Source organism: Trichosurus vulpecula, chromosome 1, assembly GCF_011100635.1.
Source record: "Trichosurus vulpecula isolate mTriVul1 chromosome 1, mTriVul1.pri, whole genome shotgun sequence".
Lineage (NCBI taxonomy): Eukaryota > Metazoa > Chordata > Mammalia > Diprotodontia > Phalangeridae > Trichosurus > Trichosurus vulpecula.
This window is the reverse complement of record NC_050573.1, coordinates 235,556,622-235,574,076: the sequence shown is the minus strand read 5'-3', so window position 1 is coordinate 235,574,076 and position 17,455 is coordinate 235,556,622. Positions and strand designations below refer to the sequence as shown.

The following is a 17,455-nucleotide window of genomic DNA, read 5'->3' as shown; positions in this document are numbered from 1 at the left end:
TGGAGACAGCTGGGTGATATAGTGAATAGAATAATAAACAGACTTCAAGTCAGGAATACCCAAGTTCCAATCCTGCCTTAGACACTTATAGGTTATGTGACTGACCCTGGACAAGTCATTTGACCTCTCTGTGCCTTTGTTTCCTCATTTGTAAAATGGGGATAATAATAGCAGCTACCTCATAGGGTTATTGTGAGGATGGAATGAAATAACATTTGTACAGTGCTTTGTAGAACTTAAAGCCCTAGAAGAATTATTATTATTTCTTCTAAAAACGAATCTTATTCTTTTGACTTCTGGTCTCACTTTATGTTGATTATCAAACAGGAATTACCTCTAGGGGTTTTCATTGTATGACATTTAATATCCTGGAAATAGAGACAATATATTTCAAGTTCTTTGCTATTTTTGTTTAATCACTTCATTTTTATGTGATTTTTTTTGTGTCAGGAGCTAAGAGGGCAAAGAAGTAGAGCCCCAAATAATCCTCTTTTTATCTCTCCATTGGGCAAATCACAGTGAAATCTAGATTAATCAGAATGCTTAGAGAAGAGGATTAATTTTCTGATTAATTGAGGTTTTTCAAAACTTAATTATTTAAACCCTTACTATAGAAAATCTTCTCAAGATGTATCAGTTCTAATTCCCACCTAGGTAAGGAAAGTAAAGCTAGGCATAATTTAATCTTTGTGCATGCTTCAGAAGCACAGGGGAGGGGGAATCACTATTTTTTTGGCCAATTGTATACTATTTCTTCTCTTCCCTCAGTTTGCCTCTTCTCTTTTCATTTATCTCTCCCCACACATATCCTTTGCCACTCTCTTGCTCCCTCTGGTCCATCCTTTTCAGCATTCCTTTCATTTTCCCCCCTTCTACGCACTCATTGACTTTGCCTTCTCTGATCTTCTGCTTTCTGGGGTTTATAAGAGGAAGCTTCTCTAGCTTTTGACTGTTTTGCCAGCTCATCTCCTCCATCTTTGGAACTTCAGTTCTAGGTTAATCACAGATGCAGTGTTTCAATGAGGTTCATTAATTTAAAAACAAATCAAAACTCCAAGTCATCTTACTCGTTGTGTGAAACATAACAAAACCATGCAATTATTCAGAATGACAGTTCCTTTGGTTTTGGTTGGTTTCTATTTTAATATTTCCTCTCTCCAGTGGGAATAGATCTGTCTTCTACAAAGGGCAGTTCCTTGTAGCTACAGATAGATACAGCCTCTTGGAAATGTGAGTTACATGTACAATAAAACCATGTTATAAAGACCTTTAAGCTTGGTGATACAAGGGGTTGAATCATATCTCAAATTTACAGTGCACTAGAATAGTTAGTGACTCTCACACAACATGATGACTTCTAGGCAAGACACATAGTTACTTCATAAGCTGCCAATATAATGGGGGTGGTAATGCATTTGTGCATAGTTGTTTTATCTCTATAAAAGATATGATACATTTTCCCCTTTGAAGACATTTTATTCAGGAGAGAAATGGCAAGATCTATAATAGATAGATAAGATATCTATAATAGATAAGAATTGACCTGTGGTTTCTTTGGTATAGAGAACTCCCGGTAAGAAAACTCCCTCTACCAATGCAAATCAGCAATATCGCTACAATTTAAATAGCATTTCTCAAACTGTGGGTTGCAACATGAGGTTGCAACCCACAGTTTAAGATGTGCTGAAGGGATCGTGAGTGGAAAAAGTTTAAGAAGCCCTGGAGAGAGCACTGAGGTAAGTGTCAATATGTATCTAAGTGGGAGACTTAAACCCAGGTCCTCCTGGCTTCATGGACAGTTCTCGATTCACTACACCATACTGCCTCAAATAGAAGCAAAAGCAGGCTTTTAACAATATTAAGCAATGTTGATCCGATCTAGAACTGATTTAATTGTTATAATGTATCTTATTTCTGAACATGCCCCACACAGTTCCCCAATTTCAAGATCACTTAAATACTTAGCCAGTGCCCTTGTCACTGTGCTTCAAAAAGAGAAAGAATAAAATTTTGTCTCCAGCAGATCTCCCAGCATTTTGATTTTCATTTATACTCTGAAACTGTTTCTCGCTCTTCTTGATTTTGGCTTGACATGGACAACATATAGATTCCTGAGCTCCCTGAATGGTTGTTGACCCAATAAACTTTCTTTCTACAGTATGCGCCTTCCACCTTCCAGTTATGATGAAACACATTTTTATGATAACATCCCTCATTAGACTCCCCTGTGGTTGTTGGCCTAGCAATTTCCTTCTGGATTTTGCACTTAAATTACCTACTTACTTAGATGAATTAAAGCTATATCCAAATCCCTTCCCCAATCCAGGTTACTAGCATCTACTACCTGTATCCTACCTATCTTTAGGGATTACTTGCTTCTGACTCTCAGCTGCCCCCTACTGGGTGCTCTCAGCATTAACCCACTGGTGAATTTTACTTCTGGAGAGTTCTGATCAAATTGCTCTTTGCAGAGGAGTCCGGATGGGCCCAAAAACTTTGACTGCTGATACAGGTAATCAAGGGCATTACTATCCTGGGTTCAAGTTCTAGTATTTCCTTCCTCAGTGTGGCGGTGTGTATTTGTTCTTTTATTCTGATCTATCCATCTTTACATTCCATTAGGCAAATAAAAATTCCATTCTATTTCATCTGCCACCGCAGTTACATTTTTTCTTAAGCTCTGTAATGATCTGACTCTTTACAATGACACATATCCCATCATTTTGTTCACAATTTCCTTGGAATGCCCTTCTCAGATACAACACTGATGACAACAAAATGAGTTAAACACATACACACCAATTTTGAAAATGTTTCAACAACTCAGTCCACAAAAATCACACAGTTAGCAGTGAGTGCCAAAACAGCAAATTGGAAACATTTTTATTTCTATGCTATAGAAAATAGAAAAAAATGTACCCCAAAAGATAAACTAAAAGGAGTCAATACTTCACCCTGTTAGGAAGAGATAAAAGAAAAGAAATGGGTTTTACCTTCTTCAGTCTTCCATCTTAGTAAGTTGCAAGGCAAGAGAGGAGGGAAACTTTGCAGAACTTTTAACACAGAATCCCTTATAGTGCTGGATCTTCAGCTTTTCTGAAAAATAATCAAAAGGCAGTTGTTAAACTATGAGCCTGAAATGAAGAGAAAAATGAATAACAATCTCAAAGAGATACCCCATCAACTGTTAAATTTATTGAAGTTAATAGTACTCTTATAGGTCATCACATTTTGTGCATTTAGCCTCCCCAGAAAATAAAATTAGACATGATCATTTTAATGCATTTCTAATAACCTGGGTCTCACATTCTATAATTTATTTATTCACCAATGAACTATTTATTATTAGCAAGGGACATTTCTGTTTTCTTTTAAATTCAGTCAAAGAGAAGGATGCAAATATATGTTTTTTAAGCTAAGCCACAATTAAAATATTATATTTTCTTTTTATTATTCATTCTACCACTACCAGGAAGCAGCTGTGATTACAAAAGTTCTGGGGAAAACATAGAATGTAGCAATACAGAAAACAAAGAAAGGAACCCTGAAGAATGATGAATCATCACCAGCCATGCTGCTTTGGATTGTGAATGTCAAACAAGTAGCTATTGGCTACTAATGGTGTCTCCTCAATATACTGACTAAAAAGAGGAAAATACAGCTAAGGCTAGAGCTAAGAAAAGAGTGGCTGGTCTTGGACATTATTCCCTAAGGCAAAAAGCATAGATTTGGCATTGTTTGAATCCTTAATGGCTAGCAGTGTCTGGAATATAGTAGGTGCTTAACAAGTATTGTAGACTGATTATGCAAATATGAAGCAATCATAATTCTTACTTTCTGCAGATTTATAGATTTCAGAGCTTGAAAAAAACATTAATGACAACTGAATTCAAGTCCATCTTTTAACAGACAAGGAAACTAAGACCCTAATAGGTAAAGTGACTTGTGTATGATAGTAAATGGCAGAGCTAGCATGCATTTTGCTCTTGCTCTGATACCAGGACTTGGTATCCTTCAATAATTAAAGAAAAAAAAACATGGCAACTGTGTATTGTCAAATGACTCATGTCTATTTCTTATGAGAAAATGCTATGTCATACACTTTCAAAGAATATGAAAATAGAGGAAGTAGTTGAGGAAAATTAAATAAAAAACAACAATCTATTGAGTAGAAATAAAATGATATTCAGGAATGAAGATTTGCATATTGTACAATCAGCAATTGTATCATCCCCTCCTCCTTTTTTTCCTTTCTTTTTTTTAAAAGAACACCTGTCTCCTAACAAGTTATTTTGCAGAATCTGTCTAAGCTACACATTAAGCTGGAGACAGGTGACAGATGTTGGAATGAGGTGCTGGGAATATTAAATCAAAGGTGGGAAAGTAGCAATGGGACTTCATTTTTGTTTGACAGAGAGGCATTGTCAGAGTGTCGGATGTGGGAATGTTGTGCATGAAAATTTCAGAATCCACTTTTCGGTTCACAATTTCAGTCCCAACCCCAGTTGTACCTCGGGCACATAGTTCTTAAACTGATATAGCAGCTCTTAGCAATTCCCAATTTCTTTACTTGTTATTCCATATTTTTCTGCTTCCTTTACAGGTGGAATAACTGAGAAACAAAAGTTTAGTGATTTGGAGTACACTTTTGTGCTCTGCCTCCTAGTCCACATCTCCTTCCATTAAGAAGTGGCCAAAATTAGTCAGCACTTGGGCATATTCCCCAAGAAGTGAAGGTCAGAAACAGAGCGGCCAGAATATGCCAGAATATTAAAAGTAGCATTTGTTTTTGTGGTAGCAAAGAGCTAAAAACAAAGCAGGTAGCTTATCATTTAGGAAATAATTGAATAAATTATAATAAACCCATCGAATTGAGTATTACTGTGGAGAAGAAATAGTGAACATGAGGAATTCAAAGAAATACAGGAAGATGTGTATGAGCTGATGCAAAAGGAAAAGAGCAGAAACAAAAGAACAGTACACAAGATAGTTGCAACAACAAAAATAATAATATTACTAAAATGAAAGCGAACTTAGTAACTGAAAAACCCATGGTTATCTTGCAAAACATCATGAATGGTCACTGTATTGGGTATTTTTCCTAGACTCTTTTATTTTGTCATATAGTAGAGTTTACTTTTGGGGTTGTGGGGGTATTTCTAGAAGTGACTGTAATTTAAAAAAAATTTGAATTAATCTTTTTATTTCTTTAAATAGCTAAATAATATGATTGGCAAGATGGTAGAGAGGCTGCTTTTAGTGATCCTCGGCAACCCCCAAAACTCTGAAAAATTAATGATGAATACAGAGTAAATTAAGCTGAACCCACAAGATAAGAAGACTAGAATACTGCACAGGGTAAAATCTTTAAGAAATAACATCAGGGAGCTTCATTATTTATAGCAGCACTCAGTGCCTGCACTTCCCAATCTCTGTCACATGTCAGATGCAGAGAGCATAAGCAAACTCACAAGTCTGTAATTCAGAGTCTGGCTCTGGGGACCTTGGCTAATTTCCCCTATCTCAGTGATCTGATCTGAACCACTACTCAAACAATAAGAGGTGACAGACATGGATCCTTATCAGCCACATAAATGGAAAGATGAATGAGTAGAAAGTAAACGGACTGAAGACTACAGTACATTATACAAAGCAGAATCTGCTAGGACAGAGGAGTGGAGTTGACTGAGCAAAGGGGGCTAAAATCACAGATGGTGTCAGTACACAGGACCAGTTTCCTCAGATCTAAGATCCCGGCCCAGTTGATTCCCCTTACCTCACAATACACAGAGGCTGAGAACAACCAGTATACCCAACTCAGGGCATCTGTGTATCAGTGAAAGTGCTAGAAGTAAAATATTGAGGAAGGAAATTAGATGCAAGTAATTTAGAATACAAAATAAAAGGCTTAAAGACCGAAGGTTCAAGAGAGAAAGTCTGAATTAAAAGCCTAGTTAATGTAAAGGATCATGAAAAAAGGAGGAAAACTGAGTAAAACCTGAAAGAGAATTCAAAATTCTATGATATCTATTATACTATAAAGAAAACTAACTAAAATTACCCAGTGAAAATGAGAACTCTGAAGACTCTCCAGACATTATGAAAGAGAAAAAAAAACACAAAAACCCCTCCAAAAAGGTTTGAAAGAGAAATAAAACTTGAGAAAAAATAAAATAGGATGGAAATTGTCAGAAACCCAAACTCTCAATACCAAATTAAAAACACAGAAACAACAGAGGAGGAAATTTGAATATGTGTTAGATAATTTCTCCATAAAGTAGAGGATCTAAGGAACAGAATGAGAGATAGTGAAGTGCGGAAAATGGTGTAGCAGCAACCACACTGCCATACCCAGGATGGCTGCTAGTGCAGGTTCTTTTATCTGCTTTACTAGGAAAGACAGCTTCAGGAGTCACCAATCTTCTTTCATTAAACAGAAAAAATACAGAGAAGAGAAGTAAAGACCAATAGACAGGGTTCTACTGCCTGAATCAAAACAATACTGCTATGTATACTTTACATCCACCACTGGATCAAGAGAGCCTTTCCCTCTGAGCAGTCAGGAAGCTCTGATTGTACAACTACTCAGAATCTTGACCAAGGAATCACAAGATCCTTCTTGTAATCAAGTCCCCAAAGCAAAAATTCACCTCTCAGCATATATACTCTTTCAGCTAATAGGCTCAGAGACAGAAGGCATCACAACTTCCCGCACCCCCCCATTCTTTTCCACCACCCCCCCCCCCCACCTAATTAGCAAAAGGTGTGTAAGCCTTCCTACAATCAAGCAAGCTTCCTTTAATGGGATCCACATGAGGCCTATTGATGGGTGGGGAAGATCTTATTCCCCATTAACCTTACAAATGGTCAGAATGAGAAACAAAAGACATTAAATTTAAAAGAACAGAAATTCTATACAAACCAAAGCAAGTGACCTTGAAGTCAGGATGCACAGAGGTAAGGATAACTTATCTCCCAAAAGACATGACAAATAAAAAGACAAAACCTGAATACTATAGTGTAGTAAATAATGCAAAAGAACTGACTTGAACTAGTGAATAAAGAAAGTTGGTCAATAGAATCCACAGATCACTGCCAGAAAAACAAACAAAAACCTCACATGCACACACACACACACACACACACACACACACACACACTTCAAATTGTAAGGCGTATAGTGGTTATATCCCACAACATCAATAATAAACAACACATTTTGTGAGCAGAGAAAGGACCATTAAATATAAAGGAAAGGTAATTAAAATATCCCAAGATTATTTCACAGCAATGACCAAATGAAGAAAACATGGAAAAATATTCCAAAAGGCAACAGACTTCTAGCTAAAATTCAAAATAACATACTAAAATGACTTACTTGAATTAAATCATCAGTGAAACAAAAGTGAATCTCAACAAAAGAGAGGCAATTGAGGCATTACTGAGGGTAAAAACAACCACAAAGTTGAGAAGACTTACAAACACCCCAAAGGAACACAAGAAAAGTAAATAACTTTCGTTATCTAGAAAAGAAAACAAAATCATCTTTATATCCTTTTTTAAGAGATTGGTCTGTGGGGTAAAGAAAAGAACAAAGAAGGATCACCAAGGGACAAAAAGGACCTAAGGGGCTGACTATTCAAGGGAAACTTAAAGACTTGAGGAGCAGAGAAGCACAAACTGTTGATTTACTACTCCATAGATTAAATTCCCAGATTCTCCAATATCTTTTGTGGGAAGGAAGAACAGAGCTGTACTTTGTTACTGGGGGACTGGGTAGGTAAGGAACAGAGGGTAGGGTGAGTGATGTATTCTCCTTAAGTCATCTAGTGAATACTAAAGAAATTATATTTTCCTTAAGTCTTTCAATAAAATTGGGGAGAGGACAGAATAGGATGAAAATAATGGAGAGGAAGGACTGAGATGGGTGGGTAATAACAGAAGAGTTCTTGTCCTAGGAATGAGTGTTACTATAGACCATTTATGTGGGAGAGGAGGTGTAAGTCTGCTTTAATAAATAGGGACATTCTAATGGGTTTTGTCTGGGAGAAATATGTGCATCAAGAAACCACCTTCATTGAAAAAGAGCTTTATTCCATGGATACTGTCTTGACCCAAAGAAGGAAGAGGGAATATGTAAGTCCCTAAGGGTTGACAAGGGAACTTGGAAGCAGATAGGATATCATGACTTTAGGGATCATGTAAAGGCAGGGGCTAGAAACAGGCCTCACAACTTGGGATACAAAGTGATTACTACTGTATAACATATTTCTACCTCTGGTTTCAAGAATTTGGTTTGTCTACTTTTGGGGCACTGCAGAAAATAAGGAGGATTATGTAAGATATACAAAGGTAGTACCATAGAAATGAGAAAGAAGAGCTCAAATTTGGCACTTCAGAAACTTTATCTTCACAAAGGACACATGAAAAAGAAAGAAAGGACAAATAAGGGAATAATCCATGAATTGGAACATAAGATTTAAAATAAACTGGCAAGGAGAAATAATGAGGACAAAACAAAGGAAAATTTATGAGGAAAGAGTAAAATAAGACTTGTATTTTTTTGTTTGTTTGGTTTTTTGGAGGGGGGGAAGGCAGGGCAATTGGGATTAAGTGACTTGTCCAAAGTCACACAGCCAGTAAGTGTGTCAAGCATCTGGGGCCATGGACAGTTATATTTTTAAAAAGGTTGAGGGGAAAGCAGGGAGGGAAGATTTTTAACTACTTTCTACACTGGGTTGAGAAAGAGAAAGGTCAAAGACCAGGGGAAAAAGTAAATATACTTTAAAAAGGAAAGAGAAATATGCAGTTTAAGTAAATTTAAAATCTTGTCATAGATCATGTAAATGGGATTGCAGGGAGAGCTTGTGGCAATATGTTAACATCAAAGTAATGATAGCAATTATAGCAATAAAAAGGAAAGTTTCAAAAATCAATATAATCAAAAATCAGATAAATGGAGCAAAACAGAACTAGTAATCATAGTGTTTAATTTAAATAGATTAAACAATCCAATCAATGAGTGGCATAGAATGGACAAGGGGGAAAACCCTATCAATGTGCTCTAAACAAGAACACATCTAAAAAATAGAAACAAGTACAGAATGACAATGAGAGACTCAAATGACATTTGCTGTTCACTAGATGATGCCAAAAAAAAGCAGGTGTTGCCCTTATATAGCTAAGTCACTATTAATTCAAGCTTGAATAATGTGTAATTTGCTTTAGTCTGAATCATAAAATGATGCCAGGTCACATTTAATTCAAGCCAAAATTCAGTTAATGCAATGTGTGCAAGCTAATCAAGGGTTTTACCATACCTCTATGGCATCAGTCTGTACTTGCCTCTCATTGGATGTGGATAGGCCATGCTACTGTTTACTCTATTACCAACAGTTGTGTTCATTTATCTTAAAAGTCCTAAACAAAATGGACAAAAGGAAGAATACTTCAGACAGAAATACTGCCAACATAAAAAGATTAATCAATACAAATTTATTGAGTATCTATTCAGTGCCAAGCATTGTACTAAGCACTGGAATTGAATATTAAATACAGATAGTCAGTGTCCAAGGCTAAGGTTTTAAATTCAGATTTTTCTGGCTCCAAGACTGAGGTTCTACCCACTGTGCCATGCTGATCTTCCCATTAGAAAAAAGGGGTGATAGATATTGTTTTCGCTGATTCTTTGAGAGGAGCACACAGCTATCTTGGATGCGTTAGAGGAAGATGACATCTGTATTCTGAACCGTGATAAGACTCAGTGGAGAGATACCATCACTCCTATGTCAGTCTATGCGGGAGATGAGTCCATGGCTTCCCACTTTGCCCTTGTCACAGCATATGAGGACATCAAAAAGAGACTTAAGGATTCAGAGAAGGAGAATTCCCTCTTAAAGAAAAGAATACGATTTCTGGAAGAAAACCTTCTTGAAACCTGATTAGATAAAGAAACATGCTCAGTAGGACGAGAACAAATAAACAAGGCCTATCATGCTTATTGGGAGGTCTGCCTAGACACAGATAATTTGAAAAGCAAATTGGGCAAAATGAATAAAGATAAGTCTGAATCTTTGAAAGTATTAAATGAACAGCTACAGACTAAAGATGTCGAACCCCTCCAGCTCTGGATCAAGGTGGAAACTCAGCAAGTGACAAGGAATCTAAATCAACCTTCATCTAACTGGGAGGTAGAAAAGTTGAGCAATGATGTGAAAATCCATGGTTTGGAACAGGAGCTAGAAGTGATGAGAAAGGAATGTACTAGTCTAAGAACAGAACTGCAAAAATCTAAACACGAGGTATACCAAATTCCAACATTAATTAGCCTCGATCTATATCATGATTATTTTTCTTGAATCCCAAAGTTTACTTAAAATACATCTGTAGAAACAGAGCAAAAATAATCTCCTGCCATGAAAACTATGTATTATCTTCTCATATAACCATATCCTTTAAATATTGTTTTGGTATATATTATGGGCTTGCTGTGATCTTTGGATTATGTTATTCTATTGAACAGCTAACAATTTAAACCTTGAATTGCATCAGTTTTCCTCAGGTAGTTGAAGAAAACATTATTTGGCCCTAGAGAGAAGAACCAGGAACAGTGGCAGAGTTAGGTCAGTTTATAGAAAATGTTCCCAAATCTTGGAACTGTGGATTGACCTCTCTCAGGAGGAAACAGGTCTCACTCATGGGATGCTAGATGACTACCTGTATGAAATACTGCTGAAGTGATTTTTATTCAAATAGGGGTTGGACAAGGTGACATAGAAAGTCTCTTTGGAACTTAGAAGTTCACTGTGATTATTTGTGAAATCCATAATCTCTCAAAGTCTGTTTTTCCTTTATATAAGAGGAAACATTTCAAGAGTTTGTCTCCAAAATTTTTTTTTAGGTATTTGTATATCTAAATGAAATCTTAACCTGGGGGCCATGAACTTGTTTCTGTTTTTAATACTTTTCTGTTTTTTAACTATATTTCAACAGAATTGGTTTTCCTTGTTATCCTATGTATATTATTCCTTTAACATTCTTCTGAGAATGGTTCCATAGGCCTCACCAGACTGCCAAAGGGACCCCCAGGAGACCAAAAAGAAGGTTAAGACCTCCTAAGCTAGATGAAGTGGAAGGAGATGGGGAAGGAGGAAGATTCTGGTCAGGGCTAAACAAAATTGACTTTCTCTTTGGTTTGAACATTCAGAACTATTAAAGTAGCATCTCAACAAATTTAGAGGTCGGATTTCTGGTATCTTCAGTCACCCAGAACACACTAAGTGAGCATTTCAGTACTTAGTTAACTGTTACAGAAAGTTTAACTGTTGGAAGAAAAGAAAAGAAAAGGGCTTGATAATCCAGTTCATTTAAAAACATTTTTTTTACATTCCTTGGTTTCATGAGTGTTGCATTGAGAGGGAAAATATGTTTGGATAAACCAAGTCATCAAAGCAAAACAAAAAAAAGAAAAAAGAGGTGATACAACTGATCAGCATGAATGTTGCTGCAGTAATTTTAAATTAGGGTAAGATCTTAGAATGTCTGAATCTATGATACAAAATATTATAAAGAAAAAAAGTCCAGGTAAAATAAAAGAAAAAGGCCAAGTTAGATCAGCTTTCTACGGTTTGCAAACAACTACAAAGAATAGAGGCAGCTAGATAAAGGAGTGGATAGAGTACCAGGGCTGGAGTCAGGAAGACCTGAGTTCAAATCCAGCTTCAGACACTTATTAGCTGTGTGACCCTGGGCAAGTTACTTAACCTCTGTTTGCCTTAATACACTGGAGAAGGAAATGACAACCCGCTCCAATATCTCTGCCAAGAAAACACTATGGATAATACGGTCGACTGGTTCACGAAAAGTCAGACATGACTATACAATTGAATAACAACAACAATGAATAGAAGTATATAGGGGTAATATAATAAGAGAGATGGAGGATCTCTAGCTGCATGGTTTGAAGACCACAATAAAAAATGTATTCCTCTCTTCAGAGTAGCCACTGAAGCAAATCTTTAAGTTTATTTAAGTAAAGTCAACAAAATGGAAATGAAGTGCATAGTGAAGAAACTTTTACTGCAAGCATTGGTTGATGATTGCTTTAAAAATTGTGTTCAACTGCATAATGTTAAAATTGCTGGAGAGGTGGCCAGCACAGATGAGGATACACTTGCCAAATATCCTAACATTTTGAAGAAAGTAATCGAATCACTTATATTTTACATAAAATTATAACTTCAAATAGTGTGAATTTAAATAACGAGACCACTCATAGGATCCTTTATATGAATTAATTATGACCTGGCTACTTTCAGATTACATCAAAATAAAATCCACAATAACCAGAAGAGTAAAGGAAAAATATATTACACTTAAAAGAACCATAATCAAGGAAACAATTCAGTATTAAACAAGTGGTCACCAAATGGCATATAGCATTTAAATTCCTAAAGTAAAAGTTAATGGGATTATAAAAAGATATAGATAATAACAAGATGTGGAGTAGACTTCAATGCTTATCTCTCAGAAAAACAGAAAATACAGTAGAAAGATAACCAAAAAGAAAAATCTAGAACTGAACAAAGTGTCTAAGTGTACGGTGTGTTCTGCACGATAACATTAAAGAATATACATATTTCTCAAAAACAAATGGTACCTTTATAAAAATAGATCATGGAATAGGTAAAGATAAAAAGCAAAATTCCTTCCCTTCCTCATTGTTATTTGACACAGTTCTAGGAATATTAGCAATAGCAGTAAAACAAGATAAAGAAATGAAAGATATATATATATATATATATATATATATATATATATATATTAAGTGGGAGGAAGCAAGATTATTCCTGTTAGCTATTGACATGATGGGTAACTTAAACAATCTCAGACAAGCAGCAAAGAAAGAGACAAAAATTAGAAGCTTCAGTAGTCATAAGATACAAAATAAATCCATGGAAATTTTTAGCATTTAGAAACAGCACTAACAAAATCCAGGAGGAAATAATAAAAAAGGGAGATTCCCTTAAAATCCAGGAGTCAATTTACTAAGTCACACCACTAGGCAGATATCTCAAAATGTGAAAGGTAAAAAGAATAATCCCATGTACACCAAAATATTTGTAGCAGCATTTTTTGTAGTAGCCAAGAACAGGGGAAAAATAGATTCTCATCCATTCAGCAATTGCTAAGCAAACTATAGTGCATGAATGTAACGCAATTTTGTTTCATTATAAACAATTATAAATAAAATTCCTGAGAAACATAGGAACAGTTGTATGAACTGATGCAGAATGAAGTGAGCAGTACCAGGAAAACAATATGCACAATGACTCTAACAACATAAAAAAGAATTTTAAAAAATATAATATACATATATGAATCATATAATACATAATATAAAATGTATAATATAATAAATTATACATAATATTAATATAAAATATAATATATGATATAATATATAAAATACTATAAATATAATAATTATAATGCCTAAGGTTGGCTCCAGAGGACTGAAAAAAATACACCTCTTTCTTGACTTTTCCTAGATGTGAGGGACTATGGGCATGGAGTATTGTATATTCTGTCAGACATAGTTGATTTGTTGATTCGTTCTGCTACACTGCTCTTTTTCTCTTTTAAAATCTTTGTTGTAAAGAATGACTCCCTGGATAATAGAAAGGGAGAGAGAGATTTGAAAAGTAAGGAGGTAAGAAAACAAAATATATCAATATCTTTCTAAAGTAGGCAGAAGGGATTAGCAGTGACTTGAAGAAGTAGCAATGGATTGGATTGAGTAGACCTGCATTTAAAGTACAATTCTATAAATTAGGGATGATAATAGTTGTACTGTCTACTTTGAAGGGTTGTATTGATAACCAAAAGGGATAATGTACATGAAAGTTCTTTGTAAACATAATATACTAGGCAGATATAAGGTACATTAATAATGGAAAAGTATATCATTAAGGCAGAATTCCTGACTTCAAAGATAACCATGAATATGCCTGTAAGGTCCAGAATCACAGGATATAAGGAATTCTCTAAGTAGAAGGCAGAGGAGTTAAAGAATTTATTGAAACTCAGAAGTAGCAGACCCACGGACCAGTGTGCCCAATTCGACATTCTGGCAAGAACCTTCCAAGACCAGTATGCCCATCTCACAATAGTGACCCCACAGAAAAACATTATGGCAGCAAGTCAAGCCATAGTGGTGCTTCCCCCCACCCAGTGCCAGGGCCCTCCAGCAAGAAGACCACCCACTGGCCTCAAGCCCCTGCTCAGTGCTCTCCGGTCTCCACGAGGGTCAGTCTTGCTTTTTTGTAGCACCTGCCACGTCGCTGCTGCTTCCACTGCAATCTCCAAGCTGTGTTCCAGCTGGTTGACTGCTTCCTCTCTCCTTCAGCTCTTAACTGCTCTCACCAACTGCCTCTTAGCTCCGCTCCAACCATTCAGTAAGCTCCTCTCACCACAGGCTTCATGTCATCACGAGGACCAGAACTTAGGCACCTACCATTGGCTCCAGTCCTAACCACGCCCCCCAGGATGCTGATAGCCCCGCCCACAAAGCCCACTCAAATGGTCAGGAAAGATCTTCCCATTCACTGATTGCCTTTACAGGAAAGGAAGGCAGTAAGCACCTACTGCGTACTAGGCATTGTACTAAGAACTTTTGCAAATGTTTCCTCATTTGATCCATTTGAGGTAGGTGCTGTTTTCATGTCCATTTTACATTTGAAGAAACTGAGGCAAGCAGGTGTTAAGTGACTTGCTCAGGGTCACAGTCTAGTAGTGTCTGAGGCCAGTTTGGAACTCAGGTCTTCCTAATGCCAGGCTCTGTACTGTATCTATTGTACCATATAGCAGCCCTTGATACCTTGTTGTCACTGATACCTTGCTAGTTGGAGGCTCCTAAAATCTCTCACTATAAATTACAGCTGTGCATTGGTGATGATAACGATGCGATGATGATGATGATGATGATGATGGTGATGATTATGGTGAGAGTAAGACTTGGAATATTTAAAAAGCAATGATGCCAGGAGATAAAACATTTTTAAACAATTGACAGAATACTAAATTTACCAAGCAGGTGTGGAAAATATAATTCCTTCAGCAATTTCATAAAACACAGAGCCAAGTGGATGAAACAGCTAAAAATCAGCCCTCCCTCACAGAATGCTGATTTTCTTAAGAAGCAGGCTTGTAAGACTCTATTGACCTTGAAAAAGATATCATAGGCACGATAAGGAACAAATTTACTCATCTATAAGCCAATGTGTGCTTTTCGCAGGATGTGTGTATCTCCTTCTTCCTGATGCCTTTATTCTGACATATCATTCAATAATCCTTTACATCTCTCTCAAGCCTCAATTGCAGATAAAAATGAGCTCAATTAGTAATGTTGCTCCTCCTTAATAGCTCTTGGAAAAGACTTAGCTGAGCATGTTGGGTAATATTAGATTTGGGAACACAGGCATACTCACTTTGAAGAGTAGATGTAGTTCTGAAAAACTGCATGTAAAGCCAATTCATTTTATTTTTTTATTTAGTGGTGAAATGAATAATTCCTTTATTTTTTATACTGGCATCTTTACTGGATAGAAATAATTCGTCTTTGGGCGGTATCTTTATGTAAAAGAGGCACCTGGTTATATAGTGGACAGAGTACTGGACCCCAAATTAAGAAGCTCTGAGTTAAAATCCTGCCTCAAACACTTACCAGCTGTGTGACCCTGGGCCAGTTACTTAACCCAGTTGCCTCAGTTTCTTCATCTGTAAAGTAGGAATGATAATAGCTCCTACCTCCGCATGGTTATAATGAGGATAAAATGAGGTATTTGTGAAGCACACTTTGCAAACCTTAAAGTACCATTTAAATGTTAGCTATTATTATTTGTATGAGATGCACATTAAAGAAAAAAAACATCTTTAAGTAGATTGAATTTAAACATTCCCTTTGGACACTAATTTTTAATTCAGAATCAAGTAAAACTACCTTCAACTATGTTTTCCCCAGTATGAAACAAAGCTTGGACTAAACTGATTCAGAGGAAGCTGGTAGCCCAGTAGGTAGAGAACTGGGTCTGGAGTCAGGAAGACTCAAGATCAGATCCAGTCCCAGACACTCACAAGCTGTGACCCTGGGCAAGTCACTTAAACACTGTTTTCCTCAGTTTCCTCAACTGTAAATAACACCTACTCCACTGGGTTGTTGTGAGGATCAAATGAGGTAATATTTGTATAAAGTTCTTAGCACAGTGCCTGGCACTAATAGGCGCCATATGAATGTGTGATTTCTTCCCTTCCCGTCATTCATCTGCTAAACTCCTGTCAGTAACACTTCATCTCGAAAATGGAGATCATAACGATAGTTCTTACTTCACAAGGTTGTTTCACAGAACAAATAGGGTCAAGAAGGTATTACACTTTGTAAACTTTCAAGCCAGTTCATAAATATCTGATATTTATAATAATCATGTAGGTATGGTTTGGAGTAAAAGGCCAGAGAACCCTTCCAACCCTCAAATTCTATAACACTTGGTATCTTGTAGGACATAATGCCTGGCACACAGTAGGCACTTAATAGTTTTTGATCCAACATTGCTAGATCAAAATTAATACAGGATAATTAGGAACCTTAAGGGTTAGCAGAAATCCTATTCTACATTAAAGAATTTTACAATTAAAAATTGATTTTCTCTAATCTCTTCCCTAACAAGATACAGGAAACTCATCAGTATGGTTGACACGAACTAAATATCTTTTTTTCTTTTTAAGGAGGAGCACATAAAGACACCACCCAAAGGCAAATTGTTTATTTCACTGCTAAAGAAGTAACATGTATTTTCATAGTGTTTTGTAAAAACAAAATGGATGGCATTTTCATGCAAATGAATATCCAGCTGGAAATTCTGCACTGTACTTTGTACACATTCAAAACTATTGGTTATTAATTATTAGAATGATTAATATCAACACTTCTAAAGGCCCTGGGAAGCCCTTTCAAATGGTTCATTGCAGATCTTGGATGAGTCAAAGGACAGTTTCTGTTTTCTGTTGATGGTCTAGTGCTGTCACTGATTCTGCCCTCTAAAAAGAAAGTTATGTCTCTGGCAACATCAAGCATGTCCCACTAGGCTGAAATTCCAGGGATTAAGACTAGGCAATAGAGCTGATAACCCAAAAAGAAAATCATAGATGTTATAAATCTTAGGACTGGATTCTGCTTCCTAGAGTGGCTAAAAGTTAGAGGTGATACCATTTGATGATCCATTTATTTCAACCCCTTCATTTTATAAAGGAGAAAGTCGGGGACCAGATAGAGACATGGCTTGCCAAAAGTCACAAAGGAATTCAGTGGCAGAAGCAGACCTTTCTCCAAGTCCCTAGAATGCCCTAGATCAAGGCCTAGTTCCCAGGCCAGCTTGGTTTCCAGGCTACTGGGAATTGA

At 36.4% G+C, this 17,455-nt stretch overlaps 1 pseudogene; it reads left to right on the top strand.

Moving 5' to 3' along the window:
* The first annotated feature begins 2,481 nt into the window (after positions 1–2,481).
* On the top strand, positions 2,482–10,358 carry LOC118836313 (annotated as a pseudogene).
* The last annotated feature ends 7,097 nt before the right edge of the window (positions 10,359–17,455 follow it).